This window comes from Melospiza melodia, chromosome W (assembly GCF_035770615.1).
Source record: "Melospiza melodia melodia isolate bMelMel2 chromosome W, bMelMel2.pri, whole genome shotgun sequence".
NCBI lineage: Eukaryota > Metazoa > Chordata > Aves > Passeriformes > Passerellidae > Melospiza > Melospiza melodia.
In genome coordinates, this window is record NC_086225.1 from 20,377,110 (window position 1) to 20,391,235 (window position 14,126).

Genomic DNA, 14,126 nt, shown 5'->3' on the forward strand with positions numbered 1-14,126 from the left:
CTCTTCAGACCCCCAACCAGATTATACTAGCCTCATGGTCTGGACTGTGACCAAAGGATAAGTAAACATGCGCAAGAAGATGGGGTGAGAAGGTCAACTTTGATGAAGACCATTTGCTTCATCCCATGCAACCCCCAAGATGACCACCAGAGACAAGTATGCAGGTGCTAGGAACTGATAAGCTAATTAGCATACAAAGTGGGACAAGGTGGAGCCAGGAAATGAATATACATAAATGTATTGCAAAACCTAATGTATATGTAACATTTTAGAGGATAAAAAAGAATGCTGAGAGCAAGTAGATGTGCATGCCTTTGCAGAGGTATCCCGCATGCGTCCGGCCAAAAAAAATGCATACCTACTTTATAACTCACTTTGCATTTTAGAGACTTTCTGTGTATTAGAGCTACTCTTATCAGAGGTCTTAGTTTATCAGGATCCACCTCTGCAGAGATTGAAATATGTCTGTCTGCACATCTGTGCACTGCCTGCAGACAGGCAGCTTTTGTAACAGGAGCAGAGATGTCATTAACTGACTGCATAGGGATTGAGGCTGGTTGCCCTCTTTCCATAATATTTATTCCTCCTACCCAATATGCAATTCTGACGGTTATTGAATGGGGTTCATCTGGAGGGTCTGGTCCAAGGTGTAAAAGAACACCTGTACCCCAGAACTCAAAACTGTGCATCCCATCCAATAATATTCAATCTCCCCCAGTGAGACAATTACTGCACAGACATTCAGTCTCTGTCCCCTGCTTCTCGTCCATATTTTTCTTGAAGGTTTGCCAATTACAGGGGATCCCAAGGAGTAGCTTCGACTGTATTCCTCCTGTGACCTCCTTGGGGTCCTTTTGAAAGTTTAGTCTTCATTATGGGTTTAATTTTAAATTCTGGAATTTCTTCTCCTTTAAAAGGTGGAAGTTTGGAGCTTTCATCACATCCCATTCAACACTTTCATCACCAATTTAATCAGAGCTTTTCCAAATATCACCATCCCAATCCTTGGGTGAAGTTGTTAATTTTTTAATTTTTCTAACATCCAAATATTTGGGGTTTTTTTAATAATGCCAATTCTAATTTTTCTTTCAAGTTTTTTGTTTTTTCCCTGGATTCTTTTATCTCATTTCAATTTGTCATTTTAATACTGTAGAGAAAATTCTTCAAGTTTTCTCCTTTATTTCATTTCTCAAATTATCATTTTCTTTAATCATTTCTTCCCTCCATTGCCAACCAGATTTTAAACATAATGTAAGTACATGACAATTAATACCTTTTCCTTTTTTATCTTTTGGAGATCCCCTATTTTCGTTTATTTTCTCTTTTATTTCTCCTCTCTCAAACCAGTTAGCTACTGGCCAAGGGTCGTTGATTTCTGTATGAACACTGGGCCTCCATAGGCAATTGGCTAAGCCTTTGGTCTGCCATCCTGCTTTTCGACTATGACAATAATCTTAAGGATAGAGTGGGAGCTTCAGACAAGCCCTGCCTTAGGCTAAGATTTCTGGCAACAGCTTGAATTAGCTGGCCTGCACCTAAACTGCTTTGGCTTGCAAGTTCTAAGAATGGCAGATCAGGTCTATTATGAAATTAGTTGTTTATTGAGGAAACAGAAGGTAACAGATAAAACGCCTTAAACAGAGTTACTTACCACACAGTATAAACCAGAAAGAAATACTAGTAGATAACATAAAAACAGTGCATGATATTAATATACCTATATAAAGCTAGAAAAGAAATAGTATAGATTAGGAGTCACTGTAGCTTGCCACTGAATTGACGGTAGTGTACACAGAGTCCTTTCACTCAAGCCTCAAGAGAGTAATCACAAAGTCTGGCATCCCAAAACACTGGGGAGAAAGCTCCACATGTTTCCAGGGAATGTGCAGAAGATTTCTGATATATGAAATTTTTGTGTAGCTTTTACAGTTTGTAAAGTGGAGTGTCTGTCATTGAGAAATTCCAGCCTATCTTTCCACATCTCACTTTCACAGCAAAATGTTTATTGTCAGCTAGAAGTGTCACTTCCATGGTGCCTGAGTAACTCACTATGAGACAAGCAGTCGTTACTGAGTTATTTCACCAAGTAGCAAGCTCTTGTGAAGGGTGAGATGCTCTGAATTATTTCTCCAGCTAACAAGCAGCAGATAAGCTCTCCTGTGGTGGGGGAGATACCCTGCTACATTGTGGTGATGCCTTTTTCTCTGGTCATAAAAATATGAGCCAGACACAGTTAGGGTGATAAAAAGGAGTACCTTTATACAGAGATCCTCAGGTGCTGTTTGTTAGGTGGAAAACGCCAAAGATGCACACACTGCATGACGCATGCACAATTTTTATAGATTCTTCAAATTAGCATATCTGAAAAGAGCCCTCCAGTTAGCAGCATGCCCAGTGAAGTAATCACCCCAGTTCTAGTACCTTCTAAATTCTCCTCCCCCTCAGGGGAGACCAGGCCCTGTTTGCAAAAATATCTCAAAAAGCTGGTTTCAACCTTGGTTTCTAAGGAGAACCAAGATAGCAGAGGGGTCCTGGAATTTGTTTTGTCTTTCTGCCTAGGAAAATACTGAAGCTAAGCTACAATAATAAGCTACAAAGCTACAAATATGTATAAAGAATACAGAGAATATCTAAAAGAAAAAAGGTAAACACTAAAACAGCATCAGTGGTAAAATCAGTACCTGTGTTTCTTTGATCCTCAGCAGTCCCACAGCAGAAGGGTCCTTTGAAAAACCGAGAAAGGTATTTAGCTGTCTAATTTCCTCTGTCTCCAAAACAGCTATCCAAAAAGGCCAGTAATGCCTTTTCGGGTCCTTGACATACCCTCTCCTGAGGTAATCTATGCCAAGGATGCACAGGGTCTATGGGCAAGTCACAATGGGGTGTTTTTGCCACTTGTTCCCAGTCAGACTCACTTCAGCTTCCAGTACAGTCAGCTGTTAGGATCGCCCTGTCATCCCAGAAATAGATTCAGTCCCTACATATCTCCATGGCATCAGGGTACATTGTGCACCGGTGTCAACTAAAGCCTTTCACTCTTGTGGATCTGATGTGCCAGGCCGTTGGATCCACAGAGTCCAATAGATATGGTTGTCCATTTCCTCCACCTGGCCAGAGGTCTTTAGTCCTGGTCATAGTACTTGTTGCTCATTTTTTGTACATATGACCTGGATGTCCCTTCCAGAGAATTGGAAGCAACATCAGCCCTACTGTTCTGTCTGAGGACTTGCCCACTGGAAACTGGAGTGGCATTTATCCTTGAAGAATTTTCTGTGGTGGTTGTCCTTCTTTACAACTCATGTACCTGTGCTGCTAGGGCAGAGGTGGGTTTTCCATTCCACTTCATCGTGTCCTCTCCATGGTCACATAGGTAAAACCACAGGTTACCTCTGGGTGAGGCACAGTCCTGATTAGGTGTCCCCTCTCACACCAGCACTGTCCCAGCACCACCTTGCTGGGCTCATTTATCCCACCAGCCCAGTAGGAAAGCCCTCCTTGGTGCCTGTTTGGCTACAAAAAGCACCATGGACCTGATCTTCCTGAGAGCACTGAGCCACAACAGCAGCTAGGTCATGATGCCAGAGCATCACTTGAACTGTGAGACAGAGCGGAAATTATCCAGAGTAGAAATCCATTCTGATTTAGGTAAAAAGTACATCTTTGAATTAAGCCTGTAGCTTGTGAACATAGCTGTTTAGTCTGACTGCCTGCTTTGAGAGACTGCGGGAGGCAGGGCAGGGTGACCTGGGAGTTCTTTCTGTACTTTCTGATAAAAAACTAACTTCAAGGGTAACTAGCTGCAAGTGTAACTAGCTGCAAGCGTAAGGCGAAATCAATGAATGAATATGTATGAACTTGCTGTGAAATTCCATGCATACGGATTAGTGTGGAAGATAAAAAGACATCTGGACTTCCCAGAGGTATGCATGTCCTTTTAAGGGGAGCCATTCTCACATGCGTTCAGAGCTGTAATAAACATACCAGTTTACAACTTTCACAAAAGTTGTGGAGTTTGTTTCCTTTTCCACAATTCATTATGGCCAGCCAGCCAGGAGACTTTCTGTCCTCACAGGGACAGAGAGGAGAACGGACCCCTTGGCGTGCCCCGGGGATGTTCCCTGGAGGGTCTCTGCTCATGTCGGCTTGCCTCCTGGGAAGACAGACAAGGACCTGCTGGTGTACAGATAAATGGTATGTATCGAAGGGCCCTGGGGGACAGAGAGAGATAGGACTGCTGGGTAAGTCACCCAGAGACGTCTGAGTGCACAGCCTCGGTTCCTGTTCCTGCAGGCAGCCCGACCGGTAGGGCAGCTGGACTAGAGATGGGTTCATTGATCGATAGAGTGGCCGCTAGCGACTCTGGGGGTGAGTCGAGTGAACTAGTGTGTGTTAATGGTGTCCAGACATGTGTTTGTAATCATGTGAGTGCGTGGTGTATGAAAGAGAGAGCGAACAAGTGAGTGAGTGTACCCACAGCCCGGAGGGGAGTTCTACCCACGTCTGAAGCGGCCGGGTAAGGCCGGAGGCGCTAGCTGGGGCAGGCTGTGAGGTCAGAGAGTACCTTGCGGAGAAGTGGAACAAGTGGAGAAACATGGGTGAGGACATTTATAGTGTTTAAAGTTGGTGATTTGTGTAGATTGTGCACATTTTAACTGTGGCTAGAGAAAGTCAGAAGGTTCTTCTGTGTCCTAGGGTGACGTTATGATGCTTGTATCCCCATTTGTGTGTTCTGTTTATGCTGGATATTATGTTCTGTGCCTTCAAGACTGGCTCTGAAGAGCAAATGTTTTCTTTTGGTTTTGTAATCAGTCACTCCCCCATGGCTGGCGGGACACAGAGACAGGGCAGTACATAGTGCTGCTTTTACTTTTTGCTTTGCTTTTTGCTTCTGTTCATTAGTTAGTTGTTAGTTTAGCTAAGCAGTCCAAATTTTTCCTGGACTGTTTCTCCTTTCCATTTTTTGGACCTACTCAAACCTGCTCCAGACTGGGACCTGGAAACACCAAGAGTTTGCACCCTGTGGCCTGTAGCAGCTACCCCAGCACCGGAGGGACTGCTAACAGAGAGACCACCCCCAGGAGAGACTTTCTGAATTCGTCATCTTTTTCAGGGCAGTGAAAGAGTGGTGTCATCCAGTGTTGTTCATTTTGTGTGCTGGGGGGTGCTTTGCCTGTTAAATAAACAGGTTTTTTCCACTTCTATCTGAGGAATCCTTCCAGAACTGGTTGGGAGGAGGGGCTGTGTGGGTTTGCTTTCTGGGAGGGCCCCCTTTTGGAGGTTTTCTCCCAAATTTGCCCTAAACCAGGACACTCTGCCCTAGTAGTTTGGACTTGATCCCTGGAATTTTACTGTGTGCTGTTGTTTTGATTGTGTTCTGAGTGTGTGAGGATCTGAGAAAGCTGATGTGGGTAAATGCTGAAGTATTGTATGCTGTGTTGTTTTGAGAAAAGTGGGCACTTTGAGAGATACCCCGTTTCCCGGTGAGTTTGTGTGATTCCTCCCGTGCATTGTAGTAATTTGATTCTCAGGATTGTAGGGCTGTGTTTGTGGAGATTTTAGGATTTTGTTTGCAACAAGTGTAGCATTTTACGCAGAAGAACTGCAGTATGGTGTTTTATGTTTAACTGTGGTAAAATAAATTAAAGGAATTCCAGGAATTCCCCTCCCACAGCAATTCAAGCCCTGATTCTCATGAATTTGAGATGGGGGGGGAGGTGTCTGTGGGCATATCAGAGTTTTTGCTGTAACAGGCACAGCCTTTTTCAAGGCAGTAACGTGAGTATCAGTAGAAACAATGCTTTAATTAGATTGTGCAGGAAGAAAACTGGAAAAGACTGAAAGACTGATATTTTGTAAAACAGAGTTTAGATAGAAGAGGTGAATGGGTTTATATAATGGGGCTTTATCAGACTTCAGCCAGGTAATATATTAAGTCTGGACTGAAAACAACCAACCATAGAGGTTAAGTGATAAACAGAATAGCCTGCAGGCAATTCCCGTGAGTTTTTGGTGCATTGAGAGGCTGGCACCTTGCATGCAATGCAGAGTTTGTGAGAGGCGCTGGTATTGCTGTTCTATGCCCCAAGTGTAAATTAAATATTCCTGATCAAGCCAATTCAGAACCTGAGATCTTAAAGCTTATGTGTGGAGGATAGCATCTGATACCTGCCACCTGGAGGTCTGTGTGTGAGAAAAACTGAGAAAAGACACTGTGAGGCTTGGGTGGAAACAAGATAGTGTAAGGAGAAGAAGATAATGAGAACTAACCAGAGCAAAGATATTCCCAAACTAGCCCCTTTGGGAGGGGCTTACTGAGAGAAAGCTGCCAGTAGGGGCGACTCGGAAAATAAAAAGATTTATAATACCTTATTGCAGTTAATGCTGTTTTAAAATGGGAAAGCAAATAAGATGAGGTCTCATATGCTAATATGTTTTTCACCTTAAAGAATCACCCAGCATGGCAGAGAAAATGTGGGTTCAGAGCTCCCTCTTACCCACTGGTGTTAGCTCTTAAAAAAGAAAACAAAGAAAAGAGAAAGCAAATCAAACATGTTGTTCAGCATACAGTGTAAGACAGAAATGTATGAAATCAGACAAAGTTTATCATGCTGAAATGCAAAACAAAGTACATATGATTTGTTAAAGGCTTCTCCTAAGGTAAGAGAGGATGAGGAAGACCTCCCCAAAAGGGAAGAGGACTCAGGCTCCAAAGGTATACCCACTCAAACCCATCCCTCTCCTGGCAGTCCAATTTCATCCAGAACTAGGAGGTAACAGACCCCTCTGCGAAAGACAGTGAGATCAGAAGAAAGGAAAAGGGTGGAATTTTGGTTGAAACAGGAGCCATATATTCAGTTTTAAATAAAGCTTTAGTACCTGTGGAGAATGTTTATGTTGTAGTGTGGGGAACAACTGGCCAGTCTGAGAAGGCATACTTTTGCAAACCTTTAAAGTAACGATGGGGTATTTAAAATTTTTGTATATGCCCAATTCGCTTAACATTCTAAAATGGGGAAGTTACTCTGGAGGCAAACGATATAAAGGTGTTAGGCTTAACATTAACAGCCATTGAAATTAGGAAGGACATTAGTAAAGAGATATTAGAATAAGTAAAGAAGTATTTTCGGGGGCATGGGCCTCTGGTGTACCAGGGAGGGCAAAGAATGCCCCCCCATGGTAATCAAGCTTAAGGAAGGAACACAACCAGTGAGAATTAAGCAGTAGCCCCTGAAAAAGAAGATAGGGAAGAAAACAGTCCAATAATTGATAGTACTGAATTGAGGGCTGTCAATAAGATAACAAAGAATTTATATCCTTTGGTAGCTGTCATGGTTCAGGCCTGGCACAGAGCCAGTGCCCCCATGAGAATACCCTCTCCCTGATGTCTGCTGTGAGATGTGACCAGGAACAAGCAAAGCAGGCTCCAGCTTAAACATAAAGAAAACTTTATTACCTAAACTACAAGAAAAGAAGGAAAAACCTATAAGGGAAAAAAAAATTGAAAACCTTACAAAAAGGCACTTTCCTCCTCCCCACCACCAAAAATTTCCCAGTCTGATACATTCCCCCACATCACCAACTGCCCAGTCTGGCACCACCCTTTAGAACACTCAAACTTCAGTCCACGAAGAGGAGAGGAATCCTTCTTGCACCATAGGCTTCCCCTGGAAACACGCTGAAACCTCGTGTGCTTCCATGTCACTCAGCACCGCCCGGAAAGTCCTTTTGCAGCTTGTGACATCTTCCTTCCATGCCCAGTGCTCTCACCACTGTGCATGGACCAGAGCTGCTTCTAGGGTTGTCTTTTAAGGATGCCTTGTCTCACTCCAAAAAGGCACAGTCCCTGCTTTGGGACATCTGTCCCCCCCATTTTTTTCCAACCCCCTGGGGCCGAGGGGTCCCCACACTGAACCCTCCTGGTTCTGAGGCACTGCCTCCCCCTAAATGCAGTCTCTGTGTCACAGGAATAAAACTGGTTCAGTCTATGGCCACACAAGAAAAGTCCAGCCAAAAGGCCACTCCAATCATCTCTCTCTCCACTCAGCCAGTCTTCTCCACGTCCTTCGGGCCTAGTTCTTGGTTATCTCATTTCCTATCTTTCTTCTTATTCAGCTCCGAGGAGGATCAGCATTTTTGTGAGGTCCCAATCATGAAAGAAAGGGTTAAAAATTCAGTCTCATCCTGTCCCAGAGCTCCGGCACTCCCACACTCACTGCTGCTCCGGCCAGCACCTCCTCACTGCATTCCCCCCCCTTTTCCTCCTGGGCCTGCCGCTATCAAATTCAGACGCCGGCTCTCCTCTCTCTCTCTCCTGGGGGGGGGATGGCTGTCCGATGGCTGTCTCTTGGGGGTCCTCCACCCTTCTATCCTCAAGGGCCTCCTCACCCCCCATCTCTGTCCAGGCCCAGGCCTACCACATGGCTGCCCCTCCCCCGCCCAGCAGCAGCAGCTGGACGGGGGAAGGGATATCCGACCTCCTTCCCTCGAAGTCCCAAGAAGAGTCTCCCAGGGCCGAAGCTCTGGTTTTAACCCCTGTGTGTTCTCGGAGGTGTGTCCAAACCCCACTGGCCACATCAGGTGCCAATATCAAAATCCGAGCACCCATTGGTTTGACCACAGCATCCCAGAATTCCCACTTCTTCCTGGTCGAACCACCACATTAGCAAATCCATATACTTTACTAACTTGTATAACACCTGAACTAACCTGGTTTACTGTTTTAGATCTGAAAGATGCTTTCCTTTGCCTCCCTATCCACAAAGCCAGCCGGAAAATTTTTGCATTCAAATGGGAAAGCCCTAAAGGCAACCACGAAACCCAGCTCACATTGTCTGTGCTTCCTCAAGGCTTCAAAATTCTCCCACTCTGTTTGGGGAACAACTTGCAAAGACCCAGAGTCCTGAGAAACTCCACAGGAAAAAGAAAGAAGCCTTTCAAATTTCCTAGGACTCCAAGGACACAGAGTATTAAAGAAAAAGGCACCGGTAGTGAAACAGAAGGTAATCTACCTGGGATACAAGGTTTCTGCTGGGCAACGGACTTTAGGGCAGGCTCGCAAGGAAACAATATATAGGAACTGTGAGTACTCAGCACATCACTTTGGATGTTCAGAGTTACCAAGAGAACCCTTGGGGGGCTTGGAGGTCCTGGAATGTTGCCAAAAGCTCCCGGTGGCTTGACTTTGACCCTTCTAGGGATGTGCCACCTGTGTGTGGGGACATGGGAATCACTCAGTGTTGAAAGCGAAGGGAGACGACCCATCTTGTTGTTGATCAGCATCAACTCCGATTTATTGATCAAATCAGTCATCTTTTATAATCGTGTTAATTAACTTCATGCATATTGCAAAATCCGAGCTCACGATAGATTACAGAGAAAACTCTAACCCCTCCTTTTGTTTACAATACCCGTGGTTGTTTATTGAAACCAAAATTAGTGTTCTCACTGTGATATGAAAAGTTCTCAAAACCTTCATATCTGTTCCCAGAGCAGCCAAGGACTGTTATGAGAAGACTGTCTGAGAATCCTGCTGTTTATAGAAAAGGTGCCTGAGAACCTAGTTATTTACAAAATCAAGCCTGGGAACTGCTGCTTTACAGCTGCCTTTTACTTTCCCATCAGCTGTATACCTTCATGGCCTCTTTCTTTAAGCCATGCTTGAACCAGGCTCTCCACAACTCGGGTTTGAATGGTGCAGGGATGACATATTTACAGGGTGAAATGTAGATTTTAGGGTTTTGGTACAGGGGGGTAATGGAGACAAGATGGCAGAATCAGGGCCTGTCTCGTGGTTCTTCTTTCTTCTTCTTGTCATCCATCTTCTGTGGTGACATTGGCACTTGTGGATTGGTTCATGGTGAAGGTGCACTTACTAACAAGGGTGCAAGGTATTGGGGATAAAAGGTAAATATGCTGTACATAGTTTTTACTATAAAAAGACATGACCGCCCCGTGGGTGGGCAGAGTGCCTTTGGCTGCCTTGCCAGTCAGATCCCAGCTAGGCAGAGAGAAAAACTCTGTAGATAAGAAATAATAAACAAGTCTGAAGACCGAATCACTGAAGAGTCCAGTCTCATCTTTTGAAGCACAGGCTGCCCCAGAACCATCCTACACGTGTCTGGCAGAGACAGATAACTGACCGGACAAGGAACTCTGAACCTTCTTAGGCATGGCAGGGTGGTGCTGGCTGTGAGTTTATAATTACGGACTGTTTGTCAGATAGAGATCTCCAGTGGACAAAGAAAGCCACATGGGCCTTTCACCAGCTAAAGAGTGCCCTCATGTCAGCTCCAGCTTTTGGACTTCCAGATGTAAGTAAACCATTCTTTCTATCGTCCCATGAAAGACAGGGAATTGCCCTAGGAATACTGGCTCAGGACTTGGGTCCATACTGGAGGGCAGTTGCTTACTTCTCCAAGCAACTAGATGCAACAGCCAAAGGATGGCCAGGTTGCCTCAGAGCTGTAGCAGCAGAGGTGCTGAATATTCAAGAGGCACGCAAGTTTACCCTGGGACAAAAAATGACTGTGCTAGTGTCCTACACAGTATCTGCAGTACTGGAAGTAAAGGGTGGCCACTGGCTTTCACCACAGAGGTTCCTGAAATACCAGGCCATCATGGTAGAGCAAGATGATGCAGAGACAGTAGAGACTAATATTGTCAACCCAGCTTCTTTTCTCAGTGGAAATCAAGGAGAAGCAGTACACCATGATTGCTTGGAGACCATGGAAGCTACCTACTCCAGCCGCCCAGACTGAAAGGACACTCCTTTGGACGATGCAGACACCTGGTTCACTGATGGGAGTTGCTCTGTTGCCAGTGGAAAGTGACATGCTGGGTACACAGTGACTACATGCAGAGAGGTAATAGAATCTGGAGCCTTACCAACAGGCACCTCTGCGCAGAAGGCTGAGATAAATGCACTGGCCCGTACCTTGGAAATGGCAAAAGGAAAGAGAATAAACATCTATACAGACTTGAGGTATGCATTTGGAGTTGTGCGTGCACATGGAGCCATCTGGAGAGAGAGGGGACTGCTGACCTCACAAGGAAAGAACATCAAACATGCGCAAGAGATAATCCAGCTGCTGGAAGCAGTTCAGCTGCCTCAAAAAGTAGCAATTATGCATATTAAGGCACACCAGAGAGTGAGCTCAGAATTGGAGGAAGGAAATGAGCTGGCAGATGGAGAGGCAAAGAAAGCAGCAAAATGTGAGGTGATTATGGACAGATTTCCCTTGAATGTAAGCCAGAATACAATAATAATACTAATCAAAAGGGACTGAAGCCCCAAAACAGATAGCCTTCAAGAAATAATGAGTTAAAACATAGAATGTGAGGCATTTGAAGAAAGCATAGCATTAGGAAACACATAAAGCAATAAATCAGCTAAAGCATGAAACACAATGACAGGAAAGAGAGATAGGGATAGGGGAACTGATGGGCTAAGCATGATCAGAGCCAACAATGTCAAACTGACCCTAAGAACTTTGCCAAGCCGTAGAGACCAAGCCAAGTACACCGGGAATTGACCAAATTAGGAAAGAAGTTCAAAAGTTTAAGGAGGAAGACTCATCAGGAGACCCCAGCCCATGATGAAGGCAACCGGAACGACCACCAAGATGATCCTCAAAAGAGGTGTCCCCGCCCACGCTCCGCCTACGCCACGCCCCATATGAATATTCATGCAAAGATATGATTATGTATATGATCTGATGTAATTTTATATCCAAAAACTGTATAAAAGGCCTGCCTTTGTTACGGGAAACTCAGAAATCCATTTTGTGATTTCTCCGACGTGTCGCAATAAAATACCTCCTGCTTACCTGACTTAAGCTGAGTCTCTTAAGCAGTTATTCTCTCCTTTTGGGGCAAAATTCGGCATCAGGACATAAAACCACAAGGGGTGGTGTACCATTGAAAGGGAGCTGGTAATCCCTACCCATTTGTGTGGTCACTACTAAGGGAGGAGCATCAGGAAACACTGGGGCCTAACTACTTAAAAACTTTTATAAAGTGTGGCTCCTTTCCCAGAATGACCAAGGCTGCCAGTGTTGCAGAGTGCATAGAAATGAAGTGTTGACTTTTAAGTATTAGTTTCCGCAGGCTTTCTAGAACATATATCTGGTGGAAAGAATCGTTGCCAGGAATTTATATGCCACTATTACTCAGGTGAACCGACAGTGTGATCCTTGCCTCCAGACTAACCCCAAGAATACCCCCAGACCAAAACTAGGTCAGATTGGGAAGGGTCATGGACCTGGACAGCAGTGGTAAATTAACTTTTCAGAACTCCCATGGAAAGGGAGGTGTCAGTATGTATGAGTATTGACAAATACATTTTCAGGGTGGCCAGAAGCATTCCCCACCAGAACTGTCAAGGCTTGAGAGGTGACCAGAGTAAACAATACTGCTTTCAGAGTTCCAGTCATAATACCCATATGGTGGCTTTGAGTAGACAGCTCAGAGAAAATGAAAAACATGTGGCTGGAACTCAGAGCAGGGAGCTAAGGGAACCAGTACATAACATACAGCCTGGGGAATTATATATACGTTACGTCTCTTACAGAAAAGACTTTGGAACCACAGTGGGAGGGATCATTCCAGGTGCTTCTCACCACCTTCACCGTAATCAAGATCAAGGAGCAGAATGCCTGGATCCACCACACTCGAATGAAGCAGGCCCCAGAAGCCCCTTGGAAATTGACACCAAGAGACAATGAACTGAGTCTAAAACTTCTTTGGGCAAAATGAGTGTATTGTGGCGGGGGGGAGGGGGTAGTTTGTAATTTTATTTATAGAATTGTTTTGTGTATAATTGTAATTTAAGTCCTGGACTACCTCTATCCAAAACAATTCTGAATTGCCTTGGTCCCAGGCTTTTAATCAGTATACTGGATCTATGAGAGAGCTGGCCACTGCAGTAGGTGGTCGAGCAAAATTGAAACAGCCTTTTCAGTCATCTCTATTGGCATTAGGAACTAGCCAGTGGCAGATTTCAAAAGTACTGCCAAATGGTCCTCTACCCTTCAGAACATAGGGTGTGGCACAAAAAGTAAATGAAAAGTGGCAAACAGTAAACTTAGAATCCTGTGTTACTAGGAAACAACTAGGAAGCAATGTGTGTCTTGACACTGAACAAAATATTTGCCACTTCGAGATTCATCCAGGCACTAATCAGAAAACTGTGCTTGTATATACTGGTAAACGTTGTGTATGCTTGAGAAACGTCCTTATCAAATGTACAGAGTAAAGCATTAAAGCACGCTTATTGTCGTAGGGATTTGCATTAATAAAAGAATCTACTTATTCCTTTTAAGAAAGGGGGGAATGAGACAGAGTGGAAATTAGCCACAGTAGAAATCCATTCTGATTTAGCTAAAAGGTACATCTTTGAATTAAGCCTGTAGCTTGTGAACATGGCTGTTTAGTCTGACTGCCTAAAAACCCCTATGTTCAAAGAAAGTGCTTCAGCCGAAGGACAGAGATAAGGGGAGACAGACAGAGAGGCTGCAGGAGGCAGGGCAGGGTGACCTGGTGTGGGGGCCGAGGAATTGGCCAGCAAAGGAGTGGTTGCTCTCCCCTGGAGAGCCAACCCTTGAACAAGGCACACTTCACTTTGGGTGAGGAGACCCTCCCACCCATGATCCTTTGCAGTTATATGTTAATATGTTGTACCCCATTGGTTTTTCCCTTGTCAATCTTCCAAGTTACATGTATCCCATTTGTTACTTGTTTCTCCCCACCCTTCCAGTTCCCTATATAAACCCCTGTTTTTCCCTGTGAAACACGAGCTGCTGTCCCTGGCTCCCTGTCACTATAGGTCACGAAAGAACACAAACGCACACTGCTGCTCTCAAGGTGAAGAAGAAAATGGAAGTTTATTTTCTGACTCCAGCATTTATAGTTTTCCAAAAGTGACAGTGGATTGGGGGGTGACAGTGCCACCTCTCCAATGACACTGGACAAACCAACAGTCCATCAAATTTCTCCTCCTCCATAAAAGAATGCAAAACAAAGAGTTATTTACAGAAAGTGTGTGAGAAAGTTTACTACAAGAATGTCAACATCAGAAGGCTTAGAAAATCTTAAATAATCAGGGCGACAGCTCCCTTCACAGAGGGCCC